General features: G+C 44.9%; 1 protein-coding gene across 12 annotated transcripts in view; it reads left to right on the top strand.

Annotated features, from left to right (window-relative positions):
- The window catches only part of asxl2 (ASXL transcriptional regulator 2), a 291,236-nt gene that overhangs the window by 162,209 nt on the left and 115,810 nt on the right, over positions 1–13,217 (top strand). The window lies entirely within an intron of this gene.

Genomic DNA, 13,217 nt, shown 5'->3' with positions numbered 1-13,217 from the left:
TGCATGCTCCTGCTCTTTGATTCTGGAGTGGTATTTTCTGATACAAGTTCTGTACAGGACAGCATCAGTTTCAAACCTATGGTGAAAGTTCAATCTACATCAATCTCTTTTAGACCAGATTTACCTCTGTGGTTTGTAGGGTGCTTTGTTTATAGGGTGCCCTGTTAAATATTGCTATTTTTTAATAGACAGGGCTGGTGTATCGCTGTGTTTGTAACAGCTGCAAGTAATGTAGAATAATAACTGGCTAGAAAGCTGCTTGTACCTCTCAAGATAAAATGCAACTCATCAGGATTGACTTCAACAGTTCCTGGTCATTTCTACTAGAATTAAACATAAAACTCAGGACTGAAATGGAATGGTGTCTGCTAGAGACCTGACCAGAAGTCTTTAGATCACAGAGCTGCAGGGGGACAGAACTGGAAGATTCTGGGACAGGGAAACAGAAGGGGAAAGCAAAGAAAGAGGGAGAGCAGCTGTAAGGGTACAGAAATAAATAGTGAAATGAAATAAAGTGCAAAACAATCAAGTTGAAAGACTAATAATGAATAAGTAAATGAAAGCTAGTAAAACAAAGAATGCAGGAAAGCAGAAATGGAGAAGCTTTTGGCTAAAGTAATGCTGCTGTTACAACACCGTACGACAGAGCCCTGCCAACTCCATGCACTGTTTTTAACATGGCAAGTAGAATCAGTCATTGAACTCCAAAAGCAATTCACTGTGTAGAGCATTTGGCAGCTTTTAATAAGGTACCACATAGATCCAGGTATTTTAAATGAATCATTAAGCAATTCACACTGGTCACTTGCACTGGTGTTTGGAGGGGAGTGCCAATAAAACTCTTTGGGGGGAAAATTCAGTTGTTTCGTGCCTCCCGTTAGTACCCCCCTTGGGGTGCTAACGGGGCGCAAAGCAACTAGCGCCCGGGCACGGTGCCGCTAACTCCTCCTGCGAAATTCCGCGGGAGGTTAGCGGCGGTGGTAGCCAGTAGCGCCCCATTGCGTCGCGCCTCAGGCGATTACGTCATTGCTGTGCGCAGCGCCGTGCTCGCGCCCCGTGACCTACCGCTAGACGCTATATTTGCGGCGGAGGCGGCGATAATTAAAGGGCAGGTGCCGAGCGGCCATTTTCTGCGGGGCCACCTGCCAGCACCTGCCCCCTCAGGCCTCCTGTTGCGGGGTGCCGGCCACAATCCGTTAACCCGGCACTCCTCTTCAGTGCGGGGCTCTTCGCCGACACCCCGCTCCCTGGTGGGCCAGCAGGGCCCCGGTGCATGCTGCGCTAGGCCCCTCCCCTTTAATCAGGAAAGGGAGGCCTGCAGTACCGCGGTGCTACGTGCCAACGTGCGTGGCGCTGCTGCGCCCCAAGAAGGAGGGGGAGCGCTTCCAGTTGCGCCCGCCTCCTGCTTGGGGTGTTTCCATTGAATTTCGGGCGTGGGGGTGCTAACTATTTCGGGGCACTAAAAGTAGCGCCCCGGTGAAGTTCTCTCCCCAAAGGGGGCGCGAGCCAATTTCCCCCCCCCCTTTACACACTTGTACAATTTGGTCTCTTAAATTTAGATAAAGTGTGAGCAGAATTGGATCAGTTTCCATATGCCAAAGTTGCTGTCCTGTGGAAATTTGGATCACTGTAGATAGAACATGAGAGATACTGACAGCTATAATACTTCCATTTCAGCTGCTGACTTGGGGCTATATTTTGTAAGAAATATTTTTTGTTGTAGGCATCTGCTTGACATAATATAATAATGTCAATGCGCAGTGAGCAATGGCTTACGGGCAGAAAGAGTTTGGAGATGCAGGAGCACTTGAACTGCAGCATGTTGGTCCCAACCTCCACTGAAGATAAATTCAGCTTTCCGCATCCACCATCACTGAGCACAAACTCGACCTTCCCTTTTACTCCCACTAACAAGAAATCGCCAACACCTGCTGAGGTGAAGCTAGCTCCACCCCCTCCTCCTTCCCGTGAGCAGTAACTAAACCCCAGCCAATGAGAAGCCAATTTCCCTGCCTCCCCACTCACTGAGAAACAACCCATGCTCCTTACCCAGAAGCAACTCACCACCATTCCCATCCTGAGCTGAAAACCTACCTTCTGTAAAAGAAGCCCCTCCCTCCCCAAGGAGATCTAATTGGGCCCTGGCCCAGTATAGTTCCCCCTGCCACTGAGGGGAAATTTGACCCATTTACTATTGTGCACCCTCCCTCACCTCCTCTCCCCTTCCACTTCCTTTCCTCCCCGCTTCTCCTCCTTAACCCGATTCACCTCCCCTCTCCCATTCCCATTCACCTTCCCTCCTTTCCCCTCTCCCCATCTCTCCCTTACCGCCGCTGTGAAGAAATGGGCAGTGGCTCAGTGCCACGCATCTCTTTATTGTCCTCTGTTGCTCCTTCTCTCTCCCCTCCCCCACCTGAGTCCAGTTCTCCCACCATCTTCCAATCTTCTTGACCTAAGTACTGGACATGGCCTTGACTTCAAATGTGCAGCATCACAGGAGATCGACCAGTTTACTGAAAAAGCAAGCGCAACAGAAATATATAGAATTGGGCAGCTGGAACAAAAATTAAACGAACTGTTCTTAAAAGTATTTTCTTCCTAAGTTCCCCTTCTCTGCCCACAAAAGAACATTATTCTAACCTTATAAAATGTTACACATTCAACGATAGCAGATATTTTGTATGTTAAGACCATTAATGTGTTGTGGAACATATGTGCTGAGAAAGCAAAGTCTATGCAGTGCTGAAGAGCTAATAAAAATAAGTTAATTAAGTCTCATGAAGCGCAAGAAAGAGATGAGGAGTTTTGATCAGATACCCACCCATATTATTCGTTCTGTGCTTTGTAGCTTCATTTTGCAAATTTAGTGACATTTTCGTGAGCATTTCCAATTGATTTTTTTACCCTGAAACCTCCAGTTAAACACTATTTGCTCCTATTAGCCCTGCCACGGTTTTGTTGCTGTCTCTCAAATGTAAATGGAGAGTTTAAGGTATCTATTTGAACAGGAATGTGACTCATACATTACTCACCAGGTTGTGTGGGCTGCTCATCAAATGTTGATTGCAAATTGCTGTTCATGTCAAAGCTGCCAACATTACATAACAAAATAACTGAGAATGTTGCAGACTCCAATGTCAGTAATTAATACTCTAGTATATTTTGTGCTGGAATGGGGGTAGTGAAATGATAAGAGCACAAATAAAAACTGAATGCTTTACTTAGTTTGGGGTCCTTCATTTCAGTGTAAAATATACTGCGACAGTCTAGTTTTTTTTTGTCATTTATTCAAAATTTAAAGCGTAAAAACGGCAACAGCCACGTATGTGTCGGGTTGGGGATGCACTCCCCATTGTTTAGGGATTAATTTCCCTTGATCTCCCGGCCGTCATGAGGGGTTAATATCGACCCCAATATTTTTTAACAGTGCTGTCTTTTGTAAACAACTGAGATCAGTTATAGAGTAGGATAAACCAGGCCTGGCAAGTGATATAATGGCCCGGATTTTGCGGCCAGTGGTGAAGGAATGGCGCTTGCCGTTCACCTCGCTGACAGCTGCCCACAAAGTTTTTCCAGATTTTTGATGTGGGCTTTTGAGCAGAGACTTGCTCTAAACTGGTGTTTGATCCCATGCTGCGCCCTCTACATGGCATCGGTGAGCAGGCCAAGAAACAGCGAGACTCTTCAAACAATCAGATTAAAGATTCCTCACTGCGACACGCAGGGCTGGATTTTTTGAACCTCGGCGGGTCCGGGGCGGGCGACATCCGTGACATGTGGGGACACCACATCTGTCTCGATCCCGGCCTCCAACAAGACTTTTACATTGAATGGACTTCTTAATTTGCCCTGCGAGGTTCCCGGCCAATTAATAGGAAGCAGGTCTGATGACGTCATTTGATGACACGTCATCAGCCAGTTTCCTTAAAGTGGCCATGCGCAAATTGATCTGGACAGTTCTGCTGTCAGTGTTCTGCAGCATTGAGGTGCTGCAAACATTGACGAGCACCGCACAAAGGTGCACGGCTGCACCCAGGCTCTCCCATGACTCCCTCCATATGCTTATGGAGGGAGTCACAGCACGCAGGGAGGTTCTCTTCCTTTCCAATGGGCGGAAGACACCTCCCCAGGACACCAACGCAGCCTGGTTGCACATTGCACAGGAGGACTGCAGTAGTGCAAACCTTTCAATGATCTCAGTAGATCATGAAACGTTACTGCAAAGCCGTACTCACCCTCATCCTCCTGTGCCACTCATCACATCCTCATCACTCTGCCTTCCCTACCCTATTCCTGCACAGCCTTACTCACACCAACTTATTTTGCACCTCCACCCATCCCTCTCCATCTACAATATCACTTCTCCATCTCACTAGCCACCCCTCACACACCCCCTCATCCTAGTGCAATCATACTACCTTGGTGAGTTCCAGTGAATGGTGAGATATGGCATCACCCCCCCCCCCTGCCCACCCCCCCCCCCTCCCTCCCGGCAGTGGTGATGAGTATGAAAGGAATGGCTTGGACATTGTAGGGATGCTTTATGGTGCTGGTGTGGGGTGGTGCCAATCTGGTGCATCTTGTGGCAGCCAGGATGTTCAGTATTAAGTGAAGCAAATCTGGACATGGTGAGGTTATCGCTAGTGTCTCAGGCAGCAATGTGCACGGTTGATGATGCCCTGTGTCCAGTGCAGCATCAGCTGATTGCAGAGAAGGTTGGTGTGGATGTTGGTGCTGCTGGTGTGCCCGGTGATGCTGGTGTTGGGGCTGATCGTGTTGGGATTCTGAGGACCAAGGTGAGATAGTTTCAAGGGCACCGATGCTGATGGAATCGATGGCAGGTGAGGTTGAGATGACAGAAGTAATCTGTCAATGTTGAGATAGGTTGTTGCAAGGAGGTGACAATGGATTACTCCAAACACTTCTAACGTGCATAAAGCTCAAAAGTGGGTTCCAAATCATTAATGCTCTAGCTTCTAAGATTGGGAAGTGAACAGCTGTGAAATGGTCGGTTTTATACCACTTTTGCAGCTTTCACTTATTCACAGCAATTCACAGTCATTGAGAACCCGACATACTAACCTGAAGTGATAGCCACTCTCCAGAAACTGCGTTGAAAACCTGGTAAAATGGTTCTTAACTACCTTTCAATAAGCTTTTAACTATCTAAATTGGTTGACCCGCCGCTTGTCTGTTCAGGGATGACCGATCCAACACTTGGGAAACTGACAAGGAGGCGGGTTTACAGCAGGATACCGACCCTCTGTCAATCTTTGTGATTTTTGACAGTGGACCCACCTCCAAACACGCACTCTGAGCGCTGGCAAAATTCAGCCCGCAGAGTCGAAACCAGGAATTATAAAGCAGGAAGTATAAATTAAATTTAAATCATGTACAGAAAATGAAATAAAGATTGGGAAAGACGAATGGGATTAAGGGAGAGAGATAAAAGAGACAGACAGAAAAAGTTTTTTTTTTTAATTATTTCAAAAAAATATCTCCAATGCTAATTAACTTCTGAAGGAATGAGACTCCACACCTGTAAAATTAAATTTCCAGAGCCAGAGAAGTAATTACCACTTATCATGCCATTAAAAATTCACTTACTCCTGAATGACTTCTTTCATGGAGAACTAGTGGGCATGTACATCAAGTTCATGCCATTGCATGTCTTTCAATGCCGAGTCTCTTGGTGAGAACGGTTACAGCGCGCCCTGTGGAGGAGCAGGGTACCTCTGACAGTAACTTCCGGATTTTTGCATTTAACTGCACATGTGCTAACGCTGGAAGTTGCTATCTGTAATAATGGCGAGCACTGACAGCCTCACTCACTTTTATCGCGAAACCCGGGCCAATATAAAGAATTATATAAATGCAAGTTTGCTTGTTTTTCAATTTAAATTAAAATTCAGAACATTGAAAGAGACAAAGATTGGAAACCTGATTTTTTTTTTTGCATTTCTCATTCTTCATATATATTATATACAAATAGAGTTATTAGTGTATGAACTAAAATGTCTGTGAATAACTTTAATAACTAATGCCGTATAACTTTTAATATAATTATCAGAGGTATGTATTTGTAATATTGTAAATGAGATACCCACTTGCATTTTAATGGTGCTGATTTAAGTACTCGGACTAAAGGGACTAATTATAAATGAGTTCAAAACACATGCAGAAGAAATGAAGGATGAGATCAGGTGCATTATTGTTTTTATTAGTATATCTTACTCTAGGCTTTGTGTGAATCTATTTATTTATGTAAGTTAACTGATCTAATTTTTCTGTTATTTCCCCCCACCCCCCACTACCCCTTTGCCCTTTTAAAACAAAATATTATCCTTATTAAATGCCAGAAGGTAAAGAATTGGATGTGTGAAAAACAGGTCTCGGTTTCATGCAAGACGTTATTGTTACATGCATTTAATAGACCTCATCACTCGTCAGTCATCATATAAATAAAAGGGAAAGAACTTGAAAGCAATCATGGAGCAGTTGGCTTTGAAGAACGTGGTCATTAGTTTCATTATTTTGATGTATGCTGAAGTCTGTGGCTGCCCTGTTCTGGCTTTTGGTACATGATGATGTTCATTAGCTTGTGGCTCTGAACGTTGCAGTCAAGTCACTGCAAGCCCAGCACTGAGAGGCAAGAATCTCACACTTGAGATTTTACTGGAGTCACTCTCTGTCTTTCTTCATGGTGTACGCTACAAGCCTTTCAACAGGCTGTGAGTTTGACTTTGTGTATGTGTTTATAACATTAATGTTTTTATTTTTTTTTGATGTTGCAGTAGGTGCGTATATATATGTTACAAATATGGTATGCCCAGAAGTGAATTCAGTGCAGAATCTTATATGAATTTTCATTAAGAGCTGACAACTTTGATAGTCTTTGTATGAAATATACCAGTTTTAAAGTTCTTCCATATGGTTAGGAACAAAGTATCCTAATAAAAATTCTTGCTGTGCAGCTGATAACTTGGCAGCAATTTCTATTGCTTTATGAAATTCTAACCAGGATATTGCATTCAGATGAAAGTGGGTTTGTGCTTTTTTGCAATGGACTACACAGCTTCCTTTCTAACGTAAGTTGTTCATATATTTCAAACACGGGACATGTATTTTAATTATGTTTGAATATTTGTCAGACTAGCAGCATAGCAAAGTATATATGTACATAAATGCTGCAGCCAGGACTAACAATATAAAGAACACTAGTGAATTGAACATAGTGATTTCCTTGTCTATCACAGGAAAGGGTTAATAGCCCTAGCTCCCGGTAGAATTCTTTGGCTTTCCTTTAGAGAGCAGGGAGGAAAGAGAGGCGTTCAACATGAAGCACCACAAGGAGCTGGGATAGATAGTTTAACACAACTGGCAGTAAATGTGACACATTTTGAGGTTCAGGTAAAAATATAAGTAAATAAATAACAATTTTGTTAAAAGTACTAAATACTCAAAACAAAATTTTGATTGACTAATTTCTGACTTTTAAAATTAGAAGCAATAACATTGGCAATACTTATATTTGTAATAGTAAATTATTTTAATTATCCTAAAGCAAAGTGTCTTGTTTTTATACAAGCAATATGTGGACAATTTGTGTTCCGAACTTGTTGTCTTTTTTTGGGGGGGTAGGTCGAAAATATCCTGCCCCCGTTGTAGTGAATGGAGCCACTCTGGCACGAATGCAGCCTCATGCTGTAAATTATATCTTATGTTGATGGAGATGGGAATGAGACCCAAAATGGCAGGTCTCGTTAGCAATGCATTGAGTTTTATTTTATAAATATGACATATATATTTAACACCAGACAGCTTTTTCCACCATTGAGTAACACATTTATTTTGTTCTCTAGTTAACTGTTTAGGTATCATTAAGTATGTATCAATAACTATCAAAGATGCTTAGAAATAACATTTAGGCCCTCAGGGCCACATTAGGTGGTGTAAGTTAATTTAGAGCCTTATGGACCTAGAGCTCATCATATTGGAAGATGGTAGCTGTTGTCTCAGCAGTAACATTCTTTCTTTAAGGAAGGAGCCGAGCACCTCACTTCAAGATGCTGCCTAAGGCAGTTTGCAGGTTCTATTTCTCAAAGTTAATTGAATAAATCTGGAATAAAAAGCTAGTATCAGTAATGGTGACCATGAAACTATCGGATTGTCGTAAAAACCCATCTGGTTCACTAATGTCCTTTAGGGAAGGAAATCTGCCGTCCTTACCTGCCCTGGCCTGTATGTGACTCCAGACCCACAGCAATGTGGTTGACTCTTAACTGTCCTCTGAAATGGCCTAGTAGCCCACTCGGTTGTAAAAAACCGCTACGAAAAACAATAAGAATAAAAGTGGACGGACCACCCGGCATCGACCTCGGAACCAGCTACGGACACGACAAAGGGCACACCCAGCCCAGTCGAACGTGCAAAGTCCTCCTCACCAACATCTGGGGACTTGTGCCATAATTGAGAGAGCTATCCCACAGACTAGTCCAGCAACAGCCTGACATAGTCATACTCACAGAATCATACCTTTCAGCCAATGTCCCAAACTCCTCCATCACCATCCCTGGGTATGTCCTGTCCCACCGATAGGATAGACCCACCAAGGGTGGCGGCACAGTGGTATACAGTTCGGAAGGAGTGGCCCTGGGAGCCCTCAACATTGACTCCCAGGGCCCCATGAAGTCTCATGGCTTCAGGTCAAGCATGGGCAAGGAATCCACCTACTGCCCTCCCTCAGCTGATGAATCAGTACTCCTCCATGTTGAACACCACTTTGAAGAAACATAGAAACATAGAAGATAGGAGCAGGAGTAGGCCATTCGGCCCCTCGAGCCTGCTCCACCATTCAATGCGATCATGGCTGATCATCCAAATTCAGTACCCGGTCCCTGCTTTCTCCCCATACCCCTTGATCCCTTTAGCCTTAAGAAATATATCCAACTCCTTCTTGAATGTATATAATGTATTGGCCTCTACTGCCTTCTGTGGTAGAGAATTCCACAGGTTCACCACTCTCTGGGTGAAGAAATTCCTCCTCATTTCTGTCCTAAATGGCCTACCCCTTATCCTTGGACTCCCCGACCATCGGGAACATCCTTCCTGCATCTAGTCTGTCCAGTCCTGTCAGAATTTTATAAGTTTCAATGAGATCCCCTCTCATTCTTATAAACTCCAGCGAGTACAAGCCCAATCGACCCAATCTCTCCTCATACGTCATTCCTGCCATCCCAGGTATCAGCCTGGTGAATCTTCGCTGAACTCCTTCCATGGCAAGAACATCCTTCCTCGGATAAGGCGACCAAAACTGCACACAATACTCAGGATGTGGTCTCACCAAGGCCCTGTATAACTGCAGCAAGACATCCTTGTTCCTGTACTCAAACCCTCTCGCTACAAAGGCCAACATGCCATTTGCCTTCTTAACCACCTGCTGCACCTGCATGCTTACCTTCAGCGACTGGTGCACAAGGACACCCAGGTCTCGTTGCACTTCCCCTTCTCCCAATCTATTGCCATTCAGATAATCTGCCTTCCTGTTTTTGCCACCAAAGTGGATAACCTCGCATTTATCCACGTTATATTGCATCTGCCATGCTTCTGCCCAATCACCCAACATGTCCAAATCATACTGTAGTTTCTCGGCATCCTCCTGAATGGCTGAACGCACTGGATACAGCAAAGGTTATGGGCCCCGACAACATCCTGGCTGTCATGCTGAAGACTTGTGTTCTAGAACTAGCCGATCCTCTAGCCAAGCTGGTCCAGTACAGCTACAACACTGGCATCTACCCGACAATGTGGAAAACTGCCCAGGTATGTCCTGTCCACAAAAAGCTGGACAAATCCAATCTGGCCAATTACTGCCCCAGCAGTCTGCTCTCAATCATCAGCAAAGTGATGGAAGGTGTTACCGACAATGCTATCAAGCAGCACTTAGTCACCAATAACCTGCTCACTGATGCCCAATTTGGTTATGGCCAGGACCACTCGGCTCCAGACCTCATTACAGCTTTGGTCCAAGCATGGACAGAAGATCTGAATTTCAGAGGTGAGGTGAGAGTGACTGCCCTTAACATCAAGGCAGCATTTGACCGAGTGTGACATAAAGGGGCCCTAGTAAAACTGAAGTCACTGGGAATCAGGGGGGTGGGGGAACGCTCAACTGGCTGGAGTCATACCTAGCACAAAGGAAGATGGTTGTGGTGGTTGAAGGTCAATCATCACAGCCCCAGGACATTGCTGCAGGAGATCCTCAGGGCAGTGTCCCAGGCCCAACCATCTTCAGCTGCTTCATCAATGACTTTCCCTCCATCATAAGGTCAGAAATGGGGATTTTCGCTGATGACTGCCATTCGCAACTCCTCATAATGAAGCAGTCCATGCCCTCGGGCAGCAAGACCTGGACGACATTCAGGCTTGGGCTGATAAGTGGCAGGTAACATTCGTGCCACACAAGTGCCAGGCAATTACTATTTCCAACAAGCGCACGTCTAACCCCCGCCCCTTGACATTCATTGGCATGACCATCGCTGAATCTCCCACCATCAATATCCCAGGGATCATCATTGACCAGAATCTTAACTGGACCAGCCACATAAATACTGTGGCAACAAGAGCAGGTCAGAGGCTAGGTATTCTGCAGCGAGTGTCTCACCTCCTGACTCCCCAAAGCCTTTCCACCATCTACAAGGACAAGCCAGGAGTGTGATGGAAGACTCTCCACTTGCCTGGATGAGTGCAGCTCTAACAACACTCGAGGAGCTCGACACCATCCAAGACAAAGCAGCCCACTTGATTGGCACCCCATCCACCACCTTAAACATTCATTCCCTCCACCACCGGCGTACCGTGGCTGCAGTGTGTACCATCTACAAGATGCACTGCAGCAACTCGCCAAGGCTTCTTCAGTAGCACCTCCTAAACCCGCGACCTCTTCCAACTAGAAGGACAAGGGCAGCAGGCGCATGGGAACACCACCACCTCCAAGTTCCCCTCCAAGTCACAAACCATCCTGACTTAGAAGTATATCGCTGTTCCTTCATTGTCGCTAGGTCAAAATCCTGGAACACCCTCCCTAACAGCACCGTGGGAGTACCTTCACCACAAGGACTGCAGCGGTTCAAGAAGGTGGCTCACCGCCACCTTCTCAAGGGCAACTAGGGATGGGCAATAAATGCTGGCCTTGCCAGCGGCGCCCACATCCCATGAACGAATAAAAAAAGTAGATTGTTTTGTACTGTAGTACTTAATTCCTTCCTGCTTCTCATAAGAACATAAGAAATAGGAGCTGGAATAGGCCACTTGGCCCCTCCAGCCTGCGCCACCATTCAATAAGATCATGGCTGATCTTGGGCTCAAAGCCACTTCCGTGCCCGCTCCCCATAACCCTTCACTCCCTCATCTTGCAAAAATCTGTCTATCTCCACCTTAAATGTTTTTAATGACCCAGCCTCCAAGGCTCTGTGGGGCAGAGAATTCCACAGATTTACAACCCTCTGAGAGAAGAAATTCCTCCTCATCTCAGTTCGAAAAGGGTGACCCTTTATTCTGAAACTATACCCCCGAGTTCTAGATTTCCCCACGAGGGGAAACATGCTCTCTGCATCTACCTTGTCGAGCCCCCACCATATCTTATATGTTTCAATAGGATCACCTCTCATTCTTCTAAATTCCAATGAGTATAGGCCCAACCGGCTCTACCTTTCTTCATAAGTCAACCCCCTCATCTCAGGAATCAACCGAATGAACCGTCTCTGAACTGCCTCCAATGCAAGTATATCCATCCTTAAGTAAGGAGACAAAAACTGTATGCAGTACTCAAAGTGTGGTCTCACCAATACCTTGTACAGTTGTAGCAGGACTTCCCTGCTTTTATACTCCAGCCCCCTTGCAATAAAGGCCTTTTTAATTACTTGCTGTACCTGCATGCTAACTTTTTGTGTTTCGTGCACAAGGACCCCCAGGTCCCTCTGAACTGTAGCATTTTGTAATCTCTCCATTTAAATAATAATTTGCTTTTTTATTTTTCCTGCCAAAGTGGATAACCTCGCACTTTCCTACATTATACTCCATCTGCCAAATGTTTGCCCACTCACTTAGCCTGTCTATATCCTTTTGCAGATTCTTTGAGTCCTCTGCACAACTTGCTTTCCCACCCATCTTTGTATCATCCACAAACTTGGCTACATTACACTCGGTCCCTTCATCCAAGTCATTAATGCAGATTGTAAATAGTTGAGGCCCCAGCACCGATCCCTGTGGCACCCCACTAGTTACCGTTTACCAACCGGAAAATGACCCATTTATCCCGACTCTCTGCCTTCTGTTAGTTAGCCAATTCTCTATCCATACTAATATATTACCCCCAACTCCGTGAGCTCTTATCATATGCAGTAACCTTTTATGTGACACCTTATCGAATGCCTTCTGGAAATCCAAATACACCACATCCACTGGCTCACCCTTATCCACCCTGCTCGTTACATCCTCGAACATAGATCTATCAACCTCAGATTTAAAACTATTAATTTAGCTAGCTTTTACTGCTTTTTGTGGGAGAGAGTTCCACCCTTCTACCGCACTTTGCTTGAAGAAGTGTTTCCTAACTTCTCTCCTGGATGACCTGGCTCTGATGTTAAAGTTATATCCCCTTGTCTTAGACTTCCCCACCAGTGGAGAATGTTTCTCTCTAGCTACCTTATCAATTCATTTCAAAATCCTAAAAGCCTCAATCAAATCACCCCTTAACCTTCTATATTCCAGACAATACAAGTCTAGTTTGTGTAATCACTCCTCATAATTTAACCTTTGGAGCCCTGCTGAATCTACGCTGCACTCCTTCCAAAGCCAGTACATTCTTTGAGGTGCGGTGCCCAGAACTGTATACAGTACTCCAGATGTGGTCTAACCAGCGCTTTGTATAGCTGTGGCAAAACATCCACCCCTTTATATATTGTAGCCCTCGAGATATAAGGGCCAACATTCCATTAACTTTTAAAAAAATTTTGTATCTGCCTACAATATTTTAGTGATCTGTGTACATAGGCCCCTAAATCTCTTTGGACCTCTACTGTTCCTAGTTTTTCATCAGTTATTCATTACTAAATCTAGTATGGCTTGCCCTCTTGTTGGTTTGAGAATATATTGCTCCAGAAAACTATCTTGAATGCACTCAAGAAATTCACTACCTTTCTGACTTGATTTACTCT

Source organism: Somniosus microcephalus, chromosome 9 (assembly GCF_052327205.1).
Source record: "Somniosus microcephalus isolate GS21.2 chromosome 9, FLI_Smic_1.0, whole genome shotgun sequence".
Taxonomy (NCBI): domain Eukaryota; kingdom Metazoa; phylum Chordata; class Chondrichthyes; order Squaliformes; family Somniosidae; genus Somniosus; species Somniosus microcephalus.
This window is presented reverse-complemented; position numbering and strand designations above follow the sequence as displayed.